Source organism: Rousettus aegyptiacus, unplaced genomic scaffold (assembly GCF_014176215.1).
Source record: "Rousettus aegyptiacus isolate mRouAeg1 unplaced genomic scaffold, mRouAeg1.p scaffold_m13_p_15, whole genome shotgun sequence".
NCBI classification, from domain to species: Eukaryota; Metazoa; Chordata; class Mammalia; order Chiroptera; family Pteropodidae; genus Rousettus; species Rousettus aegyptiacus.
In genome coordinates this window covers 26,468,265-26,490,847 of record NW_023416290.1, presented here as the reverse complement: position 1 = coordinate 26,490,847, position 22,583 = coordinate 26,468,265, and the positions used below count along the sequence as shown (strand labels likewise).

General features: G+C 34.9%; 1 protein-coding gene across 9 annotated transcripts in view; it reads left to right on the top strand.

The window, feature by feature from the left end:
- RUNX1T1 (RUNX1 partner transcriptional co-repressor 1) overlaps window positions 1-22,583 on the top strand; it is a 134,519-nt gene that overhangs the window by 43,729 nt on the left and 68,207 nt on the right. The window contains exon 1 of one of the 9 annotated variants that reach the window (XM_016147809.2): window positions 3,110-5,374. The exons of the other annotated variants lie outside the window; for them this stretch is intronic. The gene's annotated coding sequence lies outside the window, so the exon portion shown is untranslated. Of the gene's footprint in view, window positions 1-3,109; window positions 5,375-22,583 lie in introns of those variants that run through there. 9 annotated transcript variants of the gene reach the window in all.

Below are 22,583 nucleotides of genomic sequence, written 5' to 3'. Positions count from 1 at the left end.
ACCTAGGATATTAAGTATAATAATAAAGCACATGCTTAAGTGAAAGGCTGAAAGTCCATCTTGTTTTTTTTTTCAGATATAAGTGGCACTTTAAATTTGTGACATTGGTTTAGGTGACTCGAAGGCTTTTCCTGCCTTACTGATGTTCATGTCTTTTGATAGGAACTGTTGTTAGAGAGCTGAATTCTGTCTAACTTTTTATAGATCTCAAGATACAGACTCTTCTCTGTTATTTAAAATAGACATTTTAGGCATCATCAACTCTTGTCGATAAAGCTGCCGTTTACATTTTAGGCTACCTGTAAGTTTGGCATGTAAAAGGTAATAAACAAACATTTGCTTAATAAGTGAGTTAGATGAGAGGTGGACTGGGATTCACAGAAATTTTAAAGAAGAAATGCACAAAATGTGTTAATTATAAGGGGAAAATTAAGAATTGAGTCATAAAATTTTTAGCAAATAGTATTTAAATATCAAGTGTTTTTTTTTTCAGAGTTAAGGAAAAATAATTAATTTATTTTTTGGCTATACAGTTTTATTGGTGGCTAGCTGCTTATTAAAATGCATGTATTATAAGTCTTATAATTTATTATGATCATATATATTAAAAATATAATATAACATATAACACTTTTAAAAACCCTTTCTGGAATAATTATTGAAATCAGAAACAAAGTCGAGGGCTTTTGATAGTTGTACGTAATATTTTGGGAGATTAGCTCTTTCTGTTCCTGACCACTTGCATGTAGTTTGCAAGGACGGGTGTGAGGTTTCAGTCTTCCAGACATATTGAGTATGATTCTAGCAAAAGGCAAATATTAATAAAATATTTATCTGTTCAGTTACACAGTAAATTCAGCCAACAGTTTCTTCTACCAGTAATTCTACATGACTAGCAATTTGATAGGGTGATAAAATTTATCCTAAAGACTCCAGAGAGATTGCTAAGATAATTCATTTAGCTCGTGATTTATATTTTCTTGCAAAACATGTAATTTGTTATATTCATTCAGCTTTCTTTAAATATTTTGCTCTCTTATATTTGTTTCAACATTTACATTGAAGCCTTTGAAAGGAATAGGGCAGAACTTTTGAGTTTAAGAGAATATCATTACATAGTATACCTTGAAAGAATAATCTTGCTAATTTGACAATATTTTATAAGTATTTTTTCTTAATTTGTGCCCTTAAAAATTCATTGATAGTCAGCTTAACAACTGAGATTAGCTCTGTTTTTACAAGTATATTGCTGATATTCTGCACAGATCACAAACTTCCCAAGGGTCCGTAGAGTACTTTGGAAACATGTTACTGAATGATGTCAGTAAGTGATTCTCAAAGTGGGGTCCGTGGACCCGCAGCATCTCCTGGGAATTTATTGGAAATGTAAATACTCTGTCCTACCCCAAACCTACTGAATCAGAAATTCCAAGAGTGGTCCCAGCAGTCTGTTTGAATGAGCTCTCGGGATTCTGAAGCATATCCAAGTTTAAGAATCACTGTTGTAAATTATAATTTTTTGTCTAACATATTCTAGAGAAAATACCCATTTTTTGATCATAAATAAACCAGTGGCTGTCCTAGATGGATAGAAATCAAGGCTATTTATTTATTTTAAATGATGTACTTTAAAAAAGTGATAAGAAATTAAAAATAATGTATTTGTTTAGAACCTTGGTTTCTAATGAAATATTCAGATACCCACACATTACAACCAAATTGAGATAGTTATGAGAGGGTATATTTCAACCCGAATTTTGGGATGTTAGTTTGTTCCGATAGTTGCTTTTAAGGAAGTGGGTCTGTTTCAGTCCACTTAGGTACCATGTATTATGCCCTTGCCTCTTTTGAGGCCACCTTATGATTATTCATAATTTTGTTAGTTTAGCTGATCATCCTTAGAGAATATTTGGATAGACCTCAATTTCACAATAATATCGGGTAGTCTTGAAAGTTTGGACATAAATAAAACGATTTATTTTTCTTCGTGTTAACATAAATAAGGGTTAAGAGTAATTAAAAAATGTTTCATCACTAGTACCTGGAGATGATTTATTTCTTATGTCTCCTGTATATTCTGTTGTTCTCTTTTGTGCTTGGTGTACCTTCAGTAAGCATAGCCTGACACTCTTTGTGGCCTTTGCCTCCTGTGATAAAATAGATTGAAATGATTCCTGGCACCATCTGGTGAAGAGGAGCAGCCCTGGAGCCCTAGAGGACTGTGTTTTGAGAGAAAGTAACCGAATGCTAAGAAATGTGGAAGTCTAGGGATACAGGCAAAGGATTTTTTTTTTTTTTAAGAGCATGAACATTAATACATCTTCTTGAGGTTTGATGGGACATGTACTGCCTACTGCCCCATCTGGTGCTTATGATTGCATGGCATATTAGCATGCTGCAAGTTCATAATGTATTCGAGGGAGGAAACATCTCTTGCATACCAATTGAGGCATCCTCTCTTTCAGAACTGCTTTAGAATTTCAATGATATTTATATCTCCCAAGCCATGACTGAACCGAGCATATCTGGTCTGAGGAATAACATGAGTGAGAGAGAGAGAGACACGGAGGGAGGGAAAATGGGGTGGAGGAGTGTTTTTTCTTCTACTTCCGCATTAATTTATTCCTTCTCTCTCTTTTTTTTTCTCTATGGAATTTTAAGTAGATCTTAATATTATGTTGGTATATTATTTTTTAAAATTTTGTTTTGAAACCACATAATACTTTGTTATTATTTCACTTATGGTCTTAAAACATTTTGTCTTGTAGAATTATTTGTCTATTTGTCCCCTTACAAATTTTTGAGGGTCAGGCCTGTATCTAATTATATATTCATCTCTATGGCATCTAGAGTTCAGTTATTCACTTAACAAATTTTTATTGAGCTCACACTGTGGGTGTGACACTGTCGTAGGTATTAAGAAATCAGTAGTGGGTCCCTCCTCTTAGGGCATTTATGTTTAGGGCATTTATATTTTAGAAGGGAGACAAACAATAAACAAAGAACAGGTACCTGTACAAGATAATTTCGGATACGGGTAAATACAATTAAAAAACAGGATACGGAGGTGAGGGTAAGTGGGTGGGTGGGTGTTCATTTGGGGTGATTGTTAAGCAAGGCAGCTTTAAGATTTTTGCTAAGACCTGAGTGATCTGAAGATTCAGTGGCAGAGGAATAGCGAGTTCAGGAGCCCTGAGATGAAAATATGGTTGGCATTTTCAAAGGTGTTTGAGCCAAGTTCAGGGGCCAGCCCATTGCTAGGAGCTGGGAATTCATTCTAAGTGTGTCTAGAAGCCATCATAAATGACAAGATCATTTAAAGGGATAACTAACTTAAGCCTCTGCGTGTCCTACTCTATGGAAAGAATGAGATGAGCCTTTAAATCCATTGAGACACTCTATTGAACTGGAATTACCATGGATTTAAAAAAAAAAATCTCTTGGATTCTAGCCTTGTCATTTGCCTGATGTTTGACCTTGACCAATTATTTAACCTTTTTTTAGTTTATGTCTTCTCATTGTTGAAAGGGAAAATTAGTACCTAAAACCATGGTATTATTTTGAAAATAAAATGAGATAATTTATATAGAAGACCCAGCACAGTGTCCAGTTCCTAATAGATGCCTGATCTACCATCAACATACTGATCATAATAAAACATTAGTGACAGTTTCAAGGTATGTTTAAAGAGTTGACAGCATCTTGTTGGGAATCCTTTTCTGTTACTATTATCTTCTTAATAAAACACTGCTAAAATATCACCATGGTATTAGTGCTCAGCATCTGCTCTTGATCTAGAATTACTGAAAGAAGAAAACTCAAGGAATTCTATGCAAAGTCCATGCCCAGTGAAACAACCTGGGATTTTTTTTTTTTTAATTTTTTCTTCATAGCCAAAATGTGTTTCACTGAATTTGAAAATTTTTTACAAGAAACATTCTGTCCTTTAATTACATGTATATATGCACACATACGTGCTTACATAGATAAATATACAGTAATGTGTTGCTTAACAGTGGGGATATTTTCTGAGAAAAGAGTTGGGAAGTTTCATCCTTGTGTGAACATCGCAGAGCGTGCAATAACAAATAAACCTAGTTGGTATAGCCTAGTACACATTGAGGCTGTGTGGTATAGCCTATTGCTCGTAGGCTATGAACCTGTACAGTATGTTACTGCACAGAACAACTTTCTTGGGATGGGGGCGGGGGGACTGGGGGAGAAGTTTTAATATGAGGAAGCCAAATTGCTTTTTGCATTGGGCTGAAAATTGCAGTTTTATGAAGGATATTATGAAAAAAAGTTTTAATCATAAAACAATAACTCTGTTTATTCATCAGTTGTATAGTTATTAGATTGTCTATTAGATTGTTATTAAATATTGCCTTTTGAAAGAAATTTTTTAATGCACTTAAGAGAGAAATAAGGAGCTCCTTAGTTTTTGCATGAATAATACACTAATTGAAAGAAACAATTCTTCAACTTTTTTCCTTGGGTCTGTAAGGCGATGTTCAGCTTGTCAGGCTTTCTATAGAAGAATTGTAGGATTGGGGGAAGGGGCAGATGTTGCTGGTGGTTGGATATCTAAAGGGTTCTGTTGCTGTTGTCTTGGACATAACTTTATGGAACATATGGGTTAGCTGAATTATTTTTAAACTAACTCCCTCCATTTACAATTATGTATTTGTTTTTGGCTAGAGGTTCTCCCCTCCTTATCTGGTAGATTATTTTTTATATATTCCCCCAAACATTCAGAAAAACAAATTATGTTTAAGAAATGTGAAGGAGGAGTTAATGTGGGCATTCAGGCAAGTTTTCTCAGCACTTAATGAGATTCTTGAAATGTTTCTTGATGCCGTACAGAACTTTACAGAGTTTAACATCTGTACATTGAATAAGGAGAGTTACATTTATTGCTGTCATATTCTGGCTGAAATGTAAGAAAGAGAAAAGTAGAAGAGCTATAGATGTTTAGGAGACGTTTATTCGTAGTTCAGAATAAGACAATGGCTGTTAGCTACTAAAGTTGATCTTTTTCCTTAGTTAAGCATCAGTTGGATTCCTAATAATGAGATCTTTCAGAAATGATGTGTTTGCAAAGCTTCAGGAAAATTAAACGGGAATGGTTATTTCACTGAAACTTTGCAGGCCATCCGATATTGTCTGTTCAGCACCCTTTGTGCATTCTCATTCTAACCTGCAGTATGCCATGAACATAGATAGATACTTATATTTTATTGTTTTCCTATAGAAAGAGAGGAGAAAGAAAAGCCAGGCTGATCATGTGAGATACGTACATTCATCTATGTGGGGTCTACCAGGACAGGGGCCTCATGTGTGGAACCTGCATAGTACTGTGCCGCATCTGACCTAGGTACCATGCTTCCTTATTTTAATTTGTTTTACATGATATAATTTTGCAAATGACACTACTAGATCTCTCCTCTCTTGTTTACTAAAAACAGTGACATCTTGGATAATATTCAGTTTGTGATTATTTTTATTTTCAGTTACTTTGCAAGTATGGCCTTTCTTTTTGACTAATTTCTCCTGCAAGATTTTTCTTTTCAAGTGGAAATAGCTCCCTGTACCTCCTTAAAACTTGTTTCCTTAGAACATATTTATTTAAAGGTATACTACATACAGTCTTCATATGTAAAATGAATGTCTCACTTTCAAAAGACCAGACTGGATGTCAAATGTATGGTTTGTTTTGTCTGTCTCTCTGTCCATCTGTCTCTTTGCTTATTCCCTCTCTTTTTTTCTCCTTCCTTCCACAACACGTTTTACAACAGAGGTTATAGTATTTTTAGAGATTGAATTCCACAACAAACTTTAGCCATACTAATGTCATATTGTAAACCACAGGGTCTTAAAAATGACCTGTCACACTTTTTCCCCAATTTCAGAGCTGAAGGAAGAACAGAGCTTAGATGTCATTTACTGACACCTGATAAGTTTTGACAAAACCGAAAGTTCTTAAAGGTCTGAAAAACTATATCGAATGTTCATTTAAGCAATCAATATTAATTATAAATGTTTACACTTAAAGTTAATTGTTTATTGTAATTTAGCATACATTGAAGTACACAGATCTTCATCTTGTCCTCGATAATTTATGCAATCGTCTTGCTTAAAAGAATTATTTGGGAAATTTACTTAAAAGACTAAGCTGCTTAAAGCTCAGATCCTTGACATATTTCTTTTCCATTGCAAACTTCTGCATTTAAGCAGGTATGTGGCAGATAAGAGGAAGTGGGCGAATAGATTAAGTGGGTGTGGTATCCTTTTCCTTAATATAACCTGTAAAGCAATTTTGGCACAAATTGAGGTCAAGGACTCTTGTTTTCTTGTTCCTTTTAAATTTATAATGCCTAGCAGCATAGTGTTTTGCATATAATATGGATTATGGATATCTCAGAAAAATACTTTGTAACTCAATTATGACAGCTGTGTAATTCATACATTCATTTAGTCAGTCATTCAGCAAACGTTCATTAAGTTCGTAGTATATACCTACCTATTTTTTAGCCACTGGAGATGAGTCAGTGAATAAAGCAGGTACAATTCCTTGCCCTCATAGAACTTACATTCTAATGTATGTGGGGGTGGGGGGTGGGGGAGTGGGAGCAAACAATAAATAGTAGACATAAGTGAATTCTGTGTATGTTAGAAGATGATAATTATGAAAAACTGGCCAGGATAAGGGGAGTCCTTCGGGCTGTTGGGGCAAAGGGTCAGGTTGCAGTTTTAATTTGGGTGGTTGAGATAGGCCTCTTTGAGAAGGGACTTTTGAGCAGAGATTTGAGGAAGGCAAGGGAAGGAGCCATATAGCTGTGTGGGGGAGAGAACATAAGGGCAGAGGGAGATAAAAGCGGGACTGTAGTCTAAATCATTTCAGGAACAGGAGGGAGGCCACTGTGACTGGGTTAGACCTGGGTAAGGATGGAAGTGCACTGGAAAATAAGACTCAGGTGGCAGGAAGAGTGAGGGATTGATCCTGGAGGGCATTTTAGGCCATTCTAAGGATCTTCCTATCTAACACTCATCCCAGATAAGCTCTGCCCATCAACTTAGGTGTATGTATTCTTATTCTTCTCTGTATGTTTCAATCTGAAGTCCTTTGTATGCCTCCTGGATATTCCTGTTATCTGTTATTCCATGCATCATGCAGATATTGCTATTTAATTGAATTTATTTGTGTTTTCTGGTTCTTTATATGGCAGGGTGAGTCATTCAATCTAAGCCCTACTGTACCTAGTGCTAATCAAGTCTGCATATTCAGTCTTTTTTGGGGCCCTGACTGCTGTATTCTAGTACTTTAAAATCCAATTTAGATATGACATGCTAAGGAACAGGCATTTGCCAAAAGTAAGCTAATAGTCAAGTTGAATAATATTAAAAATCTTTTTGTAAATCATGTGTTTATATAAAGGGGCATTATTTGCCACTAATTATAAGCTATAATTTAGAATCTCTTTCCATCTTTGTCTTAGGAAGCAGTATACATGTTAAGGCCTGTCATGTCAGTTTCCCTAGTATCCTTGAAATGGTTAAGCTGCGACCAGTCACCCTAGTACTCATTAGCATAGGAGAAGTCAACTATGCATTACAAGTCACTCCTTTCTTCTTTCAAGGCAGAGACAGTCTGAAATGATACATGGATGGAAATAAGGCATCAATGAAATATTTGTGTCCTCTGGGAGAACACCAGGCATTGTATAGATTTCTGTGTGTAGCACAGTCATGTCAGTTTAATTATATGAATAATTTCCTTGGACTCATTTAAAATTTCTGACCTCTGTAAGGTTGTTGCCCCATCTCAAAGTAACTGAATTCTAATGACTTCATAGGCATCATCACAAAATATAACGAAGTTTTAGTGGCTGTGCAGTAGAGAGGATTCATTTTAATTAAAAAATATTTAGATACTGACTCTAGGGAAGACTTTGTGCAAAGCACTGCAGGACCTTCAGAGAGAGGAGGACATAGTTCTAGCACTGGAACAAAGTTAATGATTGCCATGAAGATTGAGAGGCAAGGAAGTGGAGATTAATTGAGAAGAAATTGCAAGAGCAGTGAGTACCCAAATCAACATGGGAGGAATTTATAAACTCGGAGGAGCTGCAGTTTATGAGATAGAAGTTCAATGGGTACATGGAATTATTTGGGAGAAAGGAGGGAACAGAATCAAGGATGCTGCTGATGATTTGAACCAGGGTAACTGACAGGATCATTGTGCCTCAGTGGAAATAAGAAAGGAGGAAGTGGTTTTGTAGAAAGGATAATCTCACTGATATGTTGCATCTGAGACTCTTAGAACAGTAACAGCTGTTCTGCAGACAGTTTGAATTGTGAGATGGTAGCTTGGGTAAGGAACTAAATCCTGAGATAGAAACTGAAGTAGAAAAAGTTAAATTATACATTACTACATTGAATAGACAATTTTGAGAAAATGGAAAATACAAGGTTAATGTATTTTTTATCAAAGCTTTGACATTTCATTGCAATTAAATTATAGTTTGTTTTGATCAGGGATAAATTCCCATTTTGAAAAAAAACTTATGTATTGTTCATATTTTTGAGATAGTATTTATATTGCTTTTAGTTATCATCAGATCTATGTTCATATCTCGTAATAGTTATGCTAATTGTTATTTTATTTTGTTATTTTAAAATGTTATCTATGTATACTTATTAAGTTTAATGAGATGATAATTATAGAGGCTTTTCATGAAATTTCTTACAGTTTCGTGATAGCTTGCAGAAACCCAGTTTTTTTTTTCTTTTTTCTTTTTGGTGAATTTTTCTTGGTCCTGGGGCTCAAGTAAGAAAAAAGAACTAAGTGTTTCTTTTAGGAAAGGGATTTCACAAACTGGTTTAGGGAGACTGAGGTTATTTTAGCTAATCTTAAATAATGGATGTCAATTTTTAAAATATTTTTTAAATTAAATAAAATTAACTTTTAATGGAATTTTTTGGAGGGGACGAGGTAGGCAGGATGTTTTATAATCAGATAGACTAGCAAAGATATCTGCAATGGTTTTATGGATTAAGAATCCTCTTTAGCAATATTTTTTCTCCGTACTCACCCATCGTTTTTAATAACAAATAAGAAATATATTTTCTTGTGAGAGAAATGAAAAATGAGAGAGATTGAGGTCTGAGAGAATTCTCTGGATATGAACAAGTACAGACACAAGGAGAAAGGAATAAGAAAGAACCCACGATTTTAAATGAAAATATATTTGTTTGCTTGGTGTTTTTTCTAACTCACGTGCTTACTCCACATAGTGTTAAATACAAAGAAGATGAAAACAATGTTAAGAGAGAAGGGTAGGGGTGCTGTTGCTAGTGGTGAGGCTTTATTTTGGGTTGTTGGGAAAAACATCTCTGAGGAAGTAGCATTTGAATGAAACCTGAATTGTTGAGGAGCTGGCCATGCAACAGTCTGTGGAAAGGTCAATGGACAAAGCTATAAAAAGTGAAATTATGCAGTAAAGTAATGAAATAGGACATAGTTTTATAAATAAATAATCAAAATAAATAAATTAAAAATAAATGAAATAAGAGATAGTCTTTCTATGAGAAAACTGTTTCATGAGCAGAAGCTCACATTTTACTTTGCATATGAGTATCAGTTAGGCTATGATTTTGAGTGTTGCAGTGTAATAGGTACTTTCTGTGAGTGCTGGAGTATGTCTGGACATTGTATAAGTGCTTCACATTCAGATTTTCTTATTTAGTCCTCAAAAATCACCTACTGAAGCAGTTGCTGGGACCTCCGGTAGTTTAAGGTAAGGAAATAAAGGTTCAGAGATCAAGGAATTTGCCCAAGTTAGGAGGTAGATCTAGGATTCTATTTAAGGTCTGCTGATCTCCAACTCATATTCTTCCCAATGTCATTATCATAACCTAGGTAGTAAGCACTTTACCTTTATATGATAAAACTAGAGAATTTTTATAATTGAAAGATATCTTAAACACACTTTTATTTTATAGAAAAAAAAATTTTAGACAATCTTAAAAATCTTAAACAATCTTAAAAATTTTAAACAAGTTTTAAACAATCTTTCTATTCAGTCAGCTAGCAAATATTTACTATTTACTATGTGTCAGGAGGTGAATAAGCCAAACATGGGCCATGCCTTCACAGAGCCCTGGTGGCCTTCGTTTATGTATTTGGTGGTGGATTATTCATTAGTAGTAGTATAGTATAGTAGTTAAATCAGGAACATGGGCCCTGAAATTATACTCCTTGGCTTTGATTCCTGTTCATTAGCTATGAGACAATAGCAAATTGCTTAACTTTTTAAGACTCAGATTTTTCACCTGTGAAAAGTTAATATTAATAGCATCCATAGTATTGGGTTGTTGTAAAGATTAAATGAATTAACATACATAAAGCCTTTAGCAAGGTACCTGGCATTTGGTACCTTGTATTCAATAACGATAACTGCTATTAAGATATTTCAACAATATTAGCAATAGTAGTGTTATTTCCCTACATACACACACACGAAGATATTTACAATAAGACAAGTTTGTGTGATAATATAGGAAGGAATAGAGGGCCTCCTAACTCCCAGTTGTTTCAGGACAGAGTCTAATATAGCAGTACTCTTTCTCACTTTCTTTGTTTTTCTTTTTATAACTTAATAACTTTGCTTACCTTGTTGTTCTAAATCCAAGTGTTTTTGACTTATAGCAGTTTGCTAGCAAAATATTTATTCAGAACCAGCTATGTACTAAGCACTGTTCAGAATCCAGGAGTTGAATAATCAATAGAACATAGGCCTAGCCTTTTAAGGAATGTATGTGTTTGTGTGTGTATGTGTATATAGTAAAAACACACAGACACACACCTGCAAATACAATAAAGTTCTCTAATAGATATATGTGAAGTAGAACCTAAAGGAAGGAACGATTAATTCTTTTCAGTTTGAATGTGGAACAGGGGTAATTAGGGAAGGCTTCATGGAAGAGATAGCATTTATTCTGTGTCTTGAAGGATCACAAGCTTGTTGTAGTGAGGAAACATTTCGAATACAGGGAAGAACTTGAAGCAGGAATACTAAGCACTGTTGGAGAAAGTAACAGAAGTAGACATCTATCTTGTAGGTGGGAGTGGCGGAAAGGGAAGCCACTAGATACTTTAAAGCAGAGGAATCATATTGTTAGGTTTGAATGTTAACATCCTCCTAGGAGTAACTTGGAGGGTAAATTGAAAAAGGTGAAATTTGTAGTCGGACAGGTAAGATAGGATGATGATTGGCTGCAGTGTCAATGAGAAAAGGGAGAGGCAGGCTCTAAGGTAACTAAAAGAAAACTGAAGGGTCCTAGTGACTAGTTGGATGTGGAGCCAGGGATTAGGGTATTAAGGATAATTCTGAATTCTGATTTGGCCAACTGCATGTCATCAACTATAGAACAGGGAATAATACATTAAGAGAAGACAGTGAATTCCCTTTGAAACATTAGCACTCAGATTTATCTGGTGTATGGCTGCCGAGACATTTCATAGGGATCTGGTTTACAGGTTTGTTGAGTAGAGATGTGTATACTAGAAATTTTGATTCTAAATCACTCGTGGTAGCTAAAACCTTTGGAGTGACCCACTCAGGAGAAAAATATGGTATAAAGAGAGGAAAACCTTGAAAAGAACACTGGGGAGTACCAGGGCACCTGAGAGAGTCAGATGTCATTAAAATCAGGGGGGCAAAGAGTTTCACAGAGTGATCTGCAGTGTGAAATGATGCAGAGAGGCCATATTGGGAGGGATCCAGATACCTTTTGGATTTGGCCATCTAGTTCCCAGTAACTATCTCTGTTGGAGCTTATTTGATGTGAGTTGTGAAGTGGATGGAAGAGATGGCATACATGGAGCCACTGTGGTCCACTCTTCAGAAGCTCAGCAGTGGGAGAATGGTAGGAATGCCATCTGCATGGAGGGGAGAGTTTGTTTTGGTGGAGCATGACTGAGCATGACTAGGTTCTAAAAAGGAATGAGCCAGACAAGCTGCAGATAAGGAGAGAGTGGAATGACTGGGAGAGTGAAGCCCCTAGAAGTAGAAGTTGCCTCTTCTGAAACTCAAGACTTGGGTGCAAATAAGCATGTGTTCTGAGGGTAGGGTTTGCAGGGATTTATGCCTGATAACCTCACTTTGTTCTCTTAAGTAGAGCATGAGGTTAGCAGAATTTGGCTGGAGGCTTGAGGTGTGTCAAACAATGTCTCCAAAATTAACATACTCCATTTTTTCCTCAGTGACATTTTTTTAAGTTAAGCTTATTGAGGTGACATTGGTTAATAACATTATATGTTTCAAATGTACAGTTCTATAATACATCAGCTGTATATTGTATTATGTACTCACCAGTTATAGTCTAGTCTCTCTCTGTCACCATATATTTGACTCCCTTTGCCATCTCCATCCTTCCCACACCCCTCTTCCCCTCTGGTAACCTTCATCCTGTTGTCTGTGTCTATGAGTTTGTTTATTTGTTTTGTTGCTTTCTGTGTTATATTCCACATGTGAGTGAAATCATATGATTCTTCTCCTTTTCCTTCTGACTTTGCCTTAGTATGATACTCTCAAGATTCATCCATATTGTTGCAAATGACAGTATTTCATCCTTTCTTATCCTGTCTTTTTCCATTGTGTATTTTCATATATATATATATATATATATATATATATATATATATGAAAATACACACCCCACACCCACATCTTCTTTATTCAATCATCCAATTAAGGATGATTCCTTTATTGTAAATATCTTCTCTTATTCATTCGTTTCCATGTCTTGGCTACTGTGAATAATGCTGCAATAAACATATCTTTATGAATATGTTTTAAAATTTTTCAGGTAGATACTCAGAAGAGGGATTGTTGGGTTATATGGAAGCTATATTCTTGATTTTTTGAGAAATCACCATACTGTTTTTCATAGTGCTGTACCAATTTACATTCCCACCAGCAGTGCATGAGGGTTTCTTTTTCTCTACATCCTCTCCAACACTTGTTATTTCTTGTTGTATTGATGATAGCTATTCTAATAGGTGTGAGGTGGTAGATATCTCATTGTGATTTTAATTTGTATTTCCTTTAGAGCTCATTAAGATGAACATCTTTTATATGTCTGTTGGCTGTTTTATATATTTTCTTGATAAAGTAGCCGTTCAAGCCCTGAGGCCAATTTTTAATTCGTTGTTGAGTTATATGAGCTCCTTTTCTTTTATTTCTTTCTTTTCTTTTTTTTTTTTTTTTAATTAGAACAGTTAGTTTTCTTCAAACATTTCTTTGGAGGAAGGGATACCTACTCAATTAGAGGTCATTTTTTTTTTTTTTTCCAGCCTATCATGCCACAAATTCATAGGGAATGGGCTCTAGCAGCTCAGGTTCCTTTCTATTCGTTCTCACAAAGTATGCTTCTTTGAGTAGAGCAGGCTGATGCTTTAGTTGAACCCAGGTACCTTTCTCTTTGGCTTCCTTCTTTTTTTGATCATTTTCCTTCACACATTTCAGGAAGCCATCTTGGCTGTTATAGTGCTTAATCTGCTCAATTTGTACATTAATTCTCTTGGCAAGACTTGCCCTTAACTTGTCAACAATGTCAACTGCATACTGGGTAACATCATAACTCTTCCAATTTTGCCATGGTAACATTTGTAGGGCATTCCTTTTTGAACAGTGCCCATTCCCTTGATGTCTACAATATCATCTTGCTAGCAGATTTGTATGTATATGGCCAAAGGAACAACTCCACGTTTTCCAAAAAGGCCTAGAAAACATATAGCAGGTGCCTTTCTTCCTTCCCTTTGTGTTGGTTATTTTGGTGAATTATTGGAAGATGGAGGTTCCAGCCAAAAGAGTTCTAAGAGTTCTTTATATATTTGGGTTATTAGCCCCTTTCAGAGGTATCATACGTTTGCAAATTTATCTCATTCATTTTTGTTTCGTTAATGGTTTCTTTTGCTGTGCAGAAGCTTTTTAGTTTGATATGGTCCCATTCATTTATTTTTGCTTTTACTTCCCTTGCATTTGAGGTCAAATTCATAAAATTCTCTTTAAAGCCAAGGTCTATGAGTTTAGTTCCTATGTTTTCTTCTATGAATTTTATTGTTTCATGGCTTATATTTAAGTATTTAATCCATTTTGAAATAATTTTTATGTATTATGTCAAATAGTTGTTTGGTTTCATTCTTGTGCATGTGGCTTTCCAGTTCTCTCAGCACCATCTATTGAAGAGGCTTTTCCCTCTCCATTGCATGTTTTTGGCTTTTTTGTTGAAAATTAGTTGCCCATATAAATGGGGGTTTATTTCTGGGTTCTCAGTTTTGTTCAGTTGGCCCGTGTGTCTATTTTTCTGCCAATATCACACTGTTTTGATTATTGTAGCATTGTAGTATAATTTGAAGTCAGGGAATATGATATCAATGCCTCCTCTGCCTCCCCCCACCCCCACCCAAGGATTACTTTTGCTATTCAAGGTCTTTTGTGATTCCATATAGATTAGATGATCTTTTGTTTCGTTTCTTTGAAAGATGTCATTGGGTTTTTGGTGGGGATTGTATTAAATCTGTATATTGTGTTAGGTAATATGGCCATTTTAACTATGTTGATTCTTCAAATCTATAAACATGGACTGTCTTTCCATTTCTTTGTGTCTTCTTCAATTTCTTTTAATAATGTCTTATAGTTTGTAGTATATAGGTCCTTCAGATCTTTTATTAAGTTTATTCCCAGGTATTTTGTTGTTGTTGTTGCAATTACAAATAGAATTGTTCTCTTCATTTTTCTTCCCAATATTTCATTGTAAATATGTATGAACACAATGGATTTTTGTACATTGATTTTGTATTCTGCAACTTTACTGTATTCGTTTATTGTTTATTTTTTCTGTTGGAGTCTTTAGGGTTTTCTGCACATAGAATTATGTCATCTGCCAGAAGTGACAGTTTTACTTCTTCATTCCCAATTTGGATGCCTTTTATTTCTTTCTCTTGCCTGATTGCTCTGGCTAGGACTTCCAGTACTATGTTGAATAACAGTGGTGAGAGTGGGCATCATTGTCTTGTTTCTGATTTTAGAGGAAATGTGTTCTGTTTTTCACCATTGAGCATGATATTAGCTGAGGGTGTGCCATATATGGCTTTTATTATGTTGAAGTACTTTCCTTCTATACCTATTTTATTGATGGTTTAATCATAAATGAATGCTGTATCTTGTCAGATGCCCCCCCATCTATTGATATAATCATGTGATTTTTATTCTTTTTTTTGTTAATGTAGTATATCACATTGATGGATTTGCATATGTTGAACCATCCTTGTACCCCACTTGATTATGATGTATTATCTTTATAATGTATTTTTACATTCAATTTGCTAATATTTTCTTAAGGAGTTTTGAATCTATGTTCATCAGAGATATTGATCTGAATTTTATTTTTTGGGGTTGTCCTTACCAGCTTTTGGTATTAGGGTAATATTGGTCTCATAAAATGATTTCAGAAGTATTGCCTCTTTTTCGGTTTTTTGGAAAAGCTTGAGGAAAGTATTAAATCTTCTTTGAATGTTTGTTAAAATTCACCAGTGAAGCCATCTGATCTTAGAATTTTGGGGGATTGGGAAGTTTTTGATGACTATTTCAATCTCCTTACTTTTGGTCAATCTATTTAGATTTTCCAGTTCTTCAAAATTCAGTCTAGAAAGGTTATGTATTTCTAAGAACTTGTCCGTTTCTTCTGGATTATTGAATTTGGTCATTTGCATTCCAGTGATATCTGTTATAACTTCTCTTTCATTTCTGATTTTTGTTTGAGTGTTCCCTTTTTTCCTTAGTGAATAGCCAGAGGTTTGTCATTTTTATTTATCTTTTTGAAAAACCAGCTTTTTGTTGCATTGATATTTTTTCCTATCGCTTTTCTCTTCTCTGTTTTTGTTTAATTCTGCTCTAATTTCTGTTATTTCCTTCTACTTTGGGATTTGTTCTTCTTTTTCTAGTTCTTTAAAGTGAAATGTTAGGTTATTTATTTGAGATTTTTCTTGTTTCTTGAGGTGGACCTGTAATGCTATAAAATTCTCTCTCATTATCACTTTGCTGCATTCAGAAACCTTTAGTAGGTCCTATTGTTAGTCTCTTATTTCTTCTTTGTTGTTCAGTAGCATGTTGTTTAAATTCCATATATTTGTTGTTTTCCCAGCTTTCTTTTTGCAGTTGATTTCCTTTTTAAAGTGTTATGTTTGGATGATATGCTTGGTATGATTTAAATCTTCTTAAATTTGTTGAGACTAGTTTTGTACTCCAACATATAGTCTATCCTTGAGAATGTTCCATATGCACTAGAAAAGACTGTGTATTCTGTTCTGGGGTGAACAGCTCTGTAATTATCAATTATGTCTATTTGGACTTATATGTCATCTAAGGCTGATATTTTCTTATTGATTTTCTATTTGGATGATATATCCATTGCTGTCAATGAGGTATATAAGTCCCCTCCCATAATTTTACTTTTGTAAGTTTAGTTCTGTTATTAATTGCTATATATAATTTGATACAGGTTGGGTGTATATATATTAAGTATTATGTTTTCTTGATGTATTATCCCCTTTATCAATATAAATGATCTATCTTTGTCTCTTGTTACTTTTTTTATCTTGGAATCTGTTTTGTCTAAATATAGCTATATATGCTTTTCTATGGATGCCATTCATTTGGACTATCATCTTCCACCCCTTCACTTTCAGTCTGTCTTTGCAGCTAAAATGGGTTTCCTGAAGGCAGCTCATAGTTGTTGTTGTTTTTTTTTTAATCCATTCCACTACTCTGTGCCTTTTAATTTATATTTTGGGTAATTATTGATATAGCTATATTTATTGCTATTTTATGTTTTGTTTTCTGGTACCTCTGTGTCTTCATTTTTCTTCCCCCTTATGTCTCTGTCTGTTATTTTAGTTTGGGGGTAGTCTATGATTTTTCCCTCTGTTTCTTCTTTTATTTATGTTATGTTTCTGAGTTCTAGATTTTATTTTGAGGTTACTCTTAGGTTTGTGCAAAAAAAAAGTTTTGATATATAATAGTCCTTTTTCTTCCAATGGCATCTTATCTACATTCACCTGTGTAAGTTCATTCCTTTCCCCCTTCCCGTTTATATTTTTATTGTCACAAATTATATATTTTTATGTTGTGCATTCATTTCGATATTGTAGTAACTATTGTGTTCTTTTTTTTTAATGCTTTTACCTCCTTTAACATTTATGTTTAAGTTTTTAATACCCTGTTCAGAAATAAGACTCACAATTCCCTGTTCCTGTCTGTTCATCATTTTACAGTTTTATATCCTTTTGTCTTTTTGTTTCAGGTAGAAGAACACCTTTCAGTATTTCCTGTAATGCAGGTCTTGTGGTGGTAAATTCCCTTGGTTTCTGTTTGTCTGGAAAAGCCTTTGTTTCTCTTTCATACCTAAAAGATAACTTCACTGGATATATTATTCTTGGTTGGTGATTTCTCTTTTTCAGTATTTGGAATATTTGCTTCTACTCTCTTCTAGCTTGTAGTGTTTCTGCTGAAAAAATTGATGATAATCTAATGGAGTTTCCTTTATAGGTTACTGTCTTTTCCCTGGCTGCCTTGAGAATTTTTTCTGTGTCATTAATTTTTGACAGCTTTAATGTAATGTGCTTTCAAGAAGGCCTTTTTTGATTGAGATAATTAGGTGTTATATTGGCTTTTTAGATTCGAGTGTCTAGTTCTTTCCATAGATTTGGGAAGTACTTATGGATTATTCTAACAGTTCTCTTCCTTTCCTCCTCTCTTCTCCTCTTGGTATACCTATTATTCTTATATATTCTTTCTGATGGAGTCAGATAGTTTTCACAGAGTCCATCTGTCCTTCCTTCCATCTTCCTTCCTTCCTTCCTCCCTTTTTTCCTCCCTCTCTCCCTTTCTTTCTCCTTTTTTCCTTCTCCCTCCCCCTCTTCCCGTACACCAGTCCTTTGTTTCTGATCCTGGGTTCAGCCTCAATGTGTGTCAGCCACTCAGGATGGATTGCTGCCTCCACCCCTCAGGTCCACCCAGTGAGGGTTGCACCCTGACCTTTCACCACTATTGCTTCCTCTAGGGCCAGGATGAGTGCTGGACTGTGTTTGCAGTTTCTGTTTTTGTCCTTGCAACCCCCGACCCCCAACCCTGCAACATTCTCCAAAATGCTCACCTTTGGATATTTTAATAGGTGGCTCTCTCAGATGTGTTTGTGTGTTGAGCAGAGAGTCCTTTGTTGAATTATAGCTATCCAGCTTGTGACTGCAAGATGAGAGACTTGAAGGTTTTCTCATGCCACTGTGATGCTTTCATCACTCCCTATGATGACTTTCTTGCCTCACATCATCTGGGACCCTACCAGGCAGGAGGTCCTTGGGCTCATTTAATCTGGAAAGTCTTCATTTTCTCTGTTCTATTCAGCTTTTCTTCTTTGCTTTATCACATCACACATCTAACTTTGACCTCAGCGTGAACTCATGGTTATTAACTTTTCTTTTGTTTTTATGATTCATGACATCACCCTCTTCGCCCCCCCTCCCCCCCTTACTGGGTTTATAACCAGCTTACATTCTATTGTTATCCCGTTGAAAGTTAGAATGCCCCCTTATTTGTATCATCAGATCTTTTGGAGTACTTTCAAGCCAAAAGCTATATTGGGGTTGGGATACAGCAGTACTCTGGGGTCGAGTCCACTAAATTCCAAGGAGAGGATGTTAAAGAACTTCAAATTTTCCAAGTATTGTGAAGGATACAACAAGTAAAAAACCTGCTCGAAATTAGATACCAGGGAAGGACCGATAGCCTGAGGAGGTGACATTGAAGTTGAAACAGAAAAGGTGAAAATGACCTGACCATTTGTAGAGGACACAAGGAAAATAGTTATTTTTTTCCTAGTATTTATCATATTCATAAATAGACATCTCATAGGAACCGGAGTATATCAATGAGTAGGTAACTGCCTGGAACTGTTTTGTCATACTATCGTGTCTTTCCCACTGATACGTCCTTGATTCTTGAAGGCCCACTGTTATGTGAATTAGTTTAAATTATTAACTTTAGCCTCAGAACTAGATATTTGGGAAAAATCTAAAGCTTTGGACTTTGGGATTACGTGGGTGTTACAATTTAACATTTTTAGATAAGAGTTCCAGAGTTCTTAGAGGTGAGAGGAACAGAGGACAGCATTGCAAGGAAGATAAACTGAGAAGAACAGGGCACACTGAAGATAAATTTTGCTTACTTCATAATTTTGCCTACAATCAGCTCAAGTCTTGTCCACCAGGATAAAATCTAGTGTTTTCTTACAAGTCTAAGCTTATACTTGTAACTAGTACAAAAGTAAGTTTTTGTTTTTCAGAGAAATAACATAAAGATAAGAGTATGTGAAATGGATTATAAGGCTTCAGTAACTTTCTTGAGGTATGTATCTTCATCAGTACAGAGATGGCAAAGGTACTTAATATGTGTTGGTTTGCCCTCTTATAACAGAGGTTCCTAATATTTTTTTCTTGTTGCCACTCAAAGAACGTCACCATTTACAATTATAGTGGACTTCTGTGGTGGTGTTTGCCATGTTCTAGAAATTCTATCACTTTGCTTTTTAAAGAAGTAGTATTAGTGATATATTCATAAGGATGATTTTAGGTATATCCAAATCCTGAGTTATTTTTAGTAACAAGTTAATAATAATGTGGTGAACTTTGATTGAAAACAGCTTCCTTTGTATTTAGACATTTATTACTTATGTGCTTAATTTACCTGACAAATAGTGTCAAGAAGTTTGTGTTTTTGAAAATGACATATAGATCTCTAGCAAGCAACATTTTTATTTGTGCGTGGGATGCTTTTTGCATTGTCCATCAATAGCGTTTGATTTCTCCCATTATAATTTTTAATACGCTCAGAGAAGACATCTCTAGTACTATATGAAATGTAAATGATTCCTAGTAAATAGATAGGAATTTAGACTGTCAGTTTAATAACATGTTTTTTTCTACATTTAAAGTGTATATACAGATGAGGCTACATTAAGAATTTAGTAACTTGGAATTTATTTATGTGTTCCTTTGAGACATATCCCTAGAACTTAAGCCGGTATGTCAATTGTAAAAATGTGCCATTCAAACTGTAGCAAGCCAGAGTTTTATAGTTCTAGGTTCCTCAATGGTCTTCCTGAGGTTAAAAGGTATGCTTACTTTTAAAATGTCTTGAATAAGGGTGAAAATGGACTTAGATACACATGCAGTTATTTATTTCTTTGGTAAATAGGACTTGAGCTTCTGTCCTTAGGTAATATTTGTTAGTAATTAATTAATTAGGGCACCTTCTCTGAATTACTTTATTAATTTAAATAAGGTTATAGGCTTCTATGAAAAATTATATTATGCAAAATATTAATTGAGGCAGTCTATTAAGGAGTGATGGATGGGAAATTCAGAGAGCTGTTAGAATTTATAGTATTGATCTCTTTATATATTGACCGTATTACGCTAAAGAGAAATGTTCATTTAAACATAAACCTTAAGTTAAGTTCAGTTGGGGTGCAAATACCATGATATGTAAATAATTTGCTAATATAATTCATAGGCAATCCAAATGTGTCTTTGGGAACACTTCCAGATGGCTTAGGTTTTTAGTGAAACTTGTTTACATGGAACAGTCTCAGTTATGTTGTGTGGTGCTCCTTGACTGCTTTGTAAAGAATTCGGTTGTTTATTTGGAGGTTTTATTCTCGTGGTACTCTAGTATATTTGTGGTCTTTTCCCTCCCAGGTGATCTGTAGGTCTTTTACTTTCTGCTGTTAGTATGAACGTCTTTATTACTAAAATAGCATTCATTCCTTTATTCAATAAACATTCATACCAGGAACTGTTAGATGAGTAAGAAACTGAAGTGAATAAGATACTTATAAAATAGTTTTTCTACTTCTGTGATGTGTTCAAGAGTTTTCATGTCCTTGTAGAAAATCCTACCTCTTGGATGCTTCCCTGTCCCCCTTTTGTTTGTCTAGAATCCCAGGTTTTTATTCCTTCAATCCAAAGCTGAACAGTCTTGGTTGAATTCCAGTTTTTTTTTTTTTAAAAAATCATATTCTTTCCTTTATTATTTTTTTATGCATAGTTTCATTCCTAGAAAAATCTAGGTATGCTATATTTTATCTAAATTGATATTAAGGCACATGGTTATTTCCTGAATCACTCACCAAGAAAAAAATGCTGCCACTAAGCATGACACAGTGCTTTGACTCCATGATTTTGTTACCAGACTCAAGGGCTTTGCAGCTTGTAGTGTTCTATTCAAGAACAAGACACAGTCATTGTTAAGTAGGTTTATTTTTTGCAACAAGGAGATAGGAGATTCACATCCAAAGTTCTGTCTCCCTGAAGGTAGACTTAGTCATTGTTTATATCCACTCTTTGGTTAATTACATGTTGAAAGATCCTGGGGAGTCCAAACTTAGGTATTATTTCCTTCAGTAGTGCCTTTATAAGTTCATTGCTTCTTGTAGTTTGACACAGGAATGCTTCAACCCCTCCAGTAAAAGTATCTACTAATCCTTATAAGTATTTGCATCCTTCTGGAGCAGGAACATTGCTCTAACGTCTACCTGTCAGTCTTCTCAAGGCAACTTTCCCTGGGCCTGAACTGCTTGACTAAAGGTGATATCGAAAGTCTAGTATATGCATTATTCTGCGTGCATTTCACACAGCTAGCGATGATGCTATTAATGACTCTTCCCATGTCCGGCATCATTATTATCTGAACTAACCATTCATATAGTGCTTCCCTTTCATAACATATGGAATGATGGGCTTTTACTATTTTTTAAGCTGGCCCTTGAGGAGCAGATACTTTTTTGCGTTCATTTATCAACCACTCCTGAGACATAGGAATCTCTTTAAAGCCCATTCCTGACCAATTTTCAGATCTTTTTTTTTTTTTTTTTTTTTTGGTGTACACAGGAGTGCACTGATTTAAAATCAAGTTGGGAAGGAGAGCCTTGTTTTGTTTAGAGCTGCTCTTTTTTTCAGTGGTATCTGCAAAGCTATTTCCTTTTATTACCCCTGAATCTCTTTTCTGATGGCTCCTGCAGTGTGGCACTGCAATTTCTTTAGATTTTGTAATGGCCTATAATAATCTTAGGATTAGGGGTTCATACTTTTCTCCTTATTTCCAGCCATCAGCAGTTTTGTAGTAGTCATCCTCGTTTTAAAGAGTTACAAGGAGAAAATATAAGGATCTTAGAATCTTTAAATACAGTGTTAAAACCAAGCAAAAGATTAAACATCTTCCCCCATGGGATTATATAGGCCGTTTATAATTTTTTTGTACATTTCCTACTCTTTTACAACTGTTAATTATTGATTTGACGGAGCTCTTTAAAAGGATATCATATCAATCCATTGTTGTCACATGACAAATATTTTGTTTCTTGGGTGTCACTTGCCTTTTACTTTATCATATTTTTTGCTGTACTCAAATATATTAATTACTATTATTGATTCTGCATTTCTTATATCAAGGTCAGAATCTCTT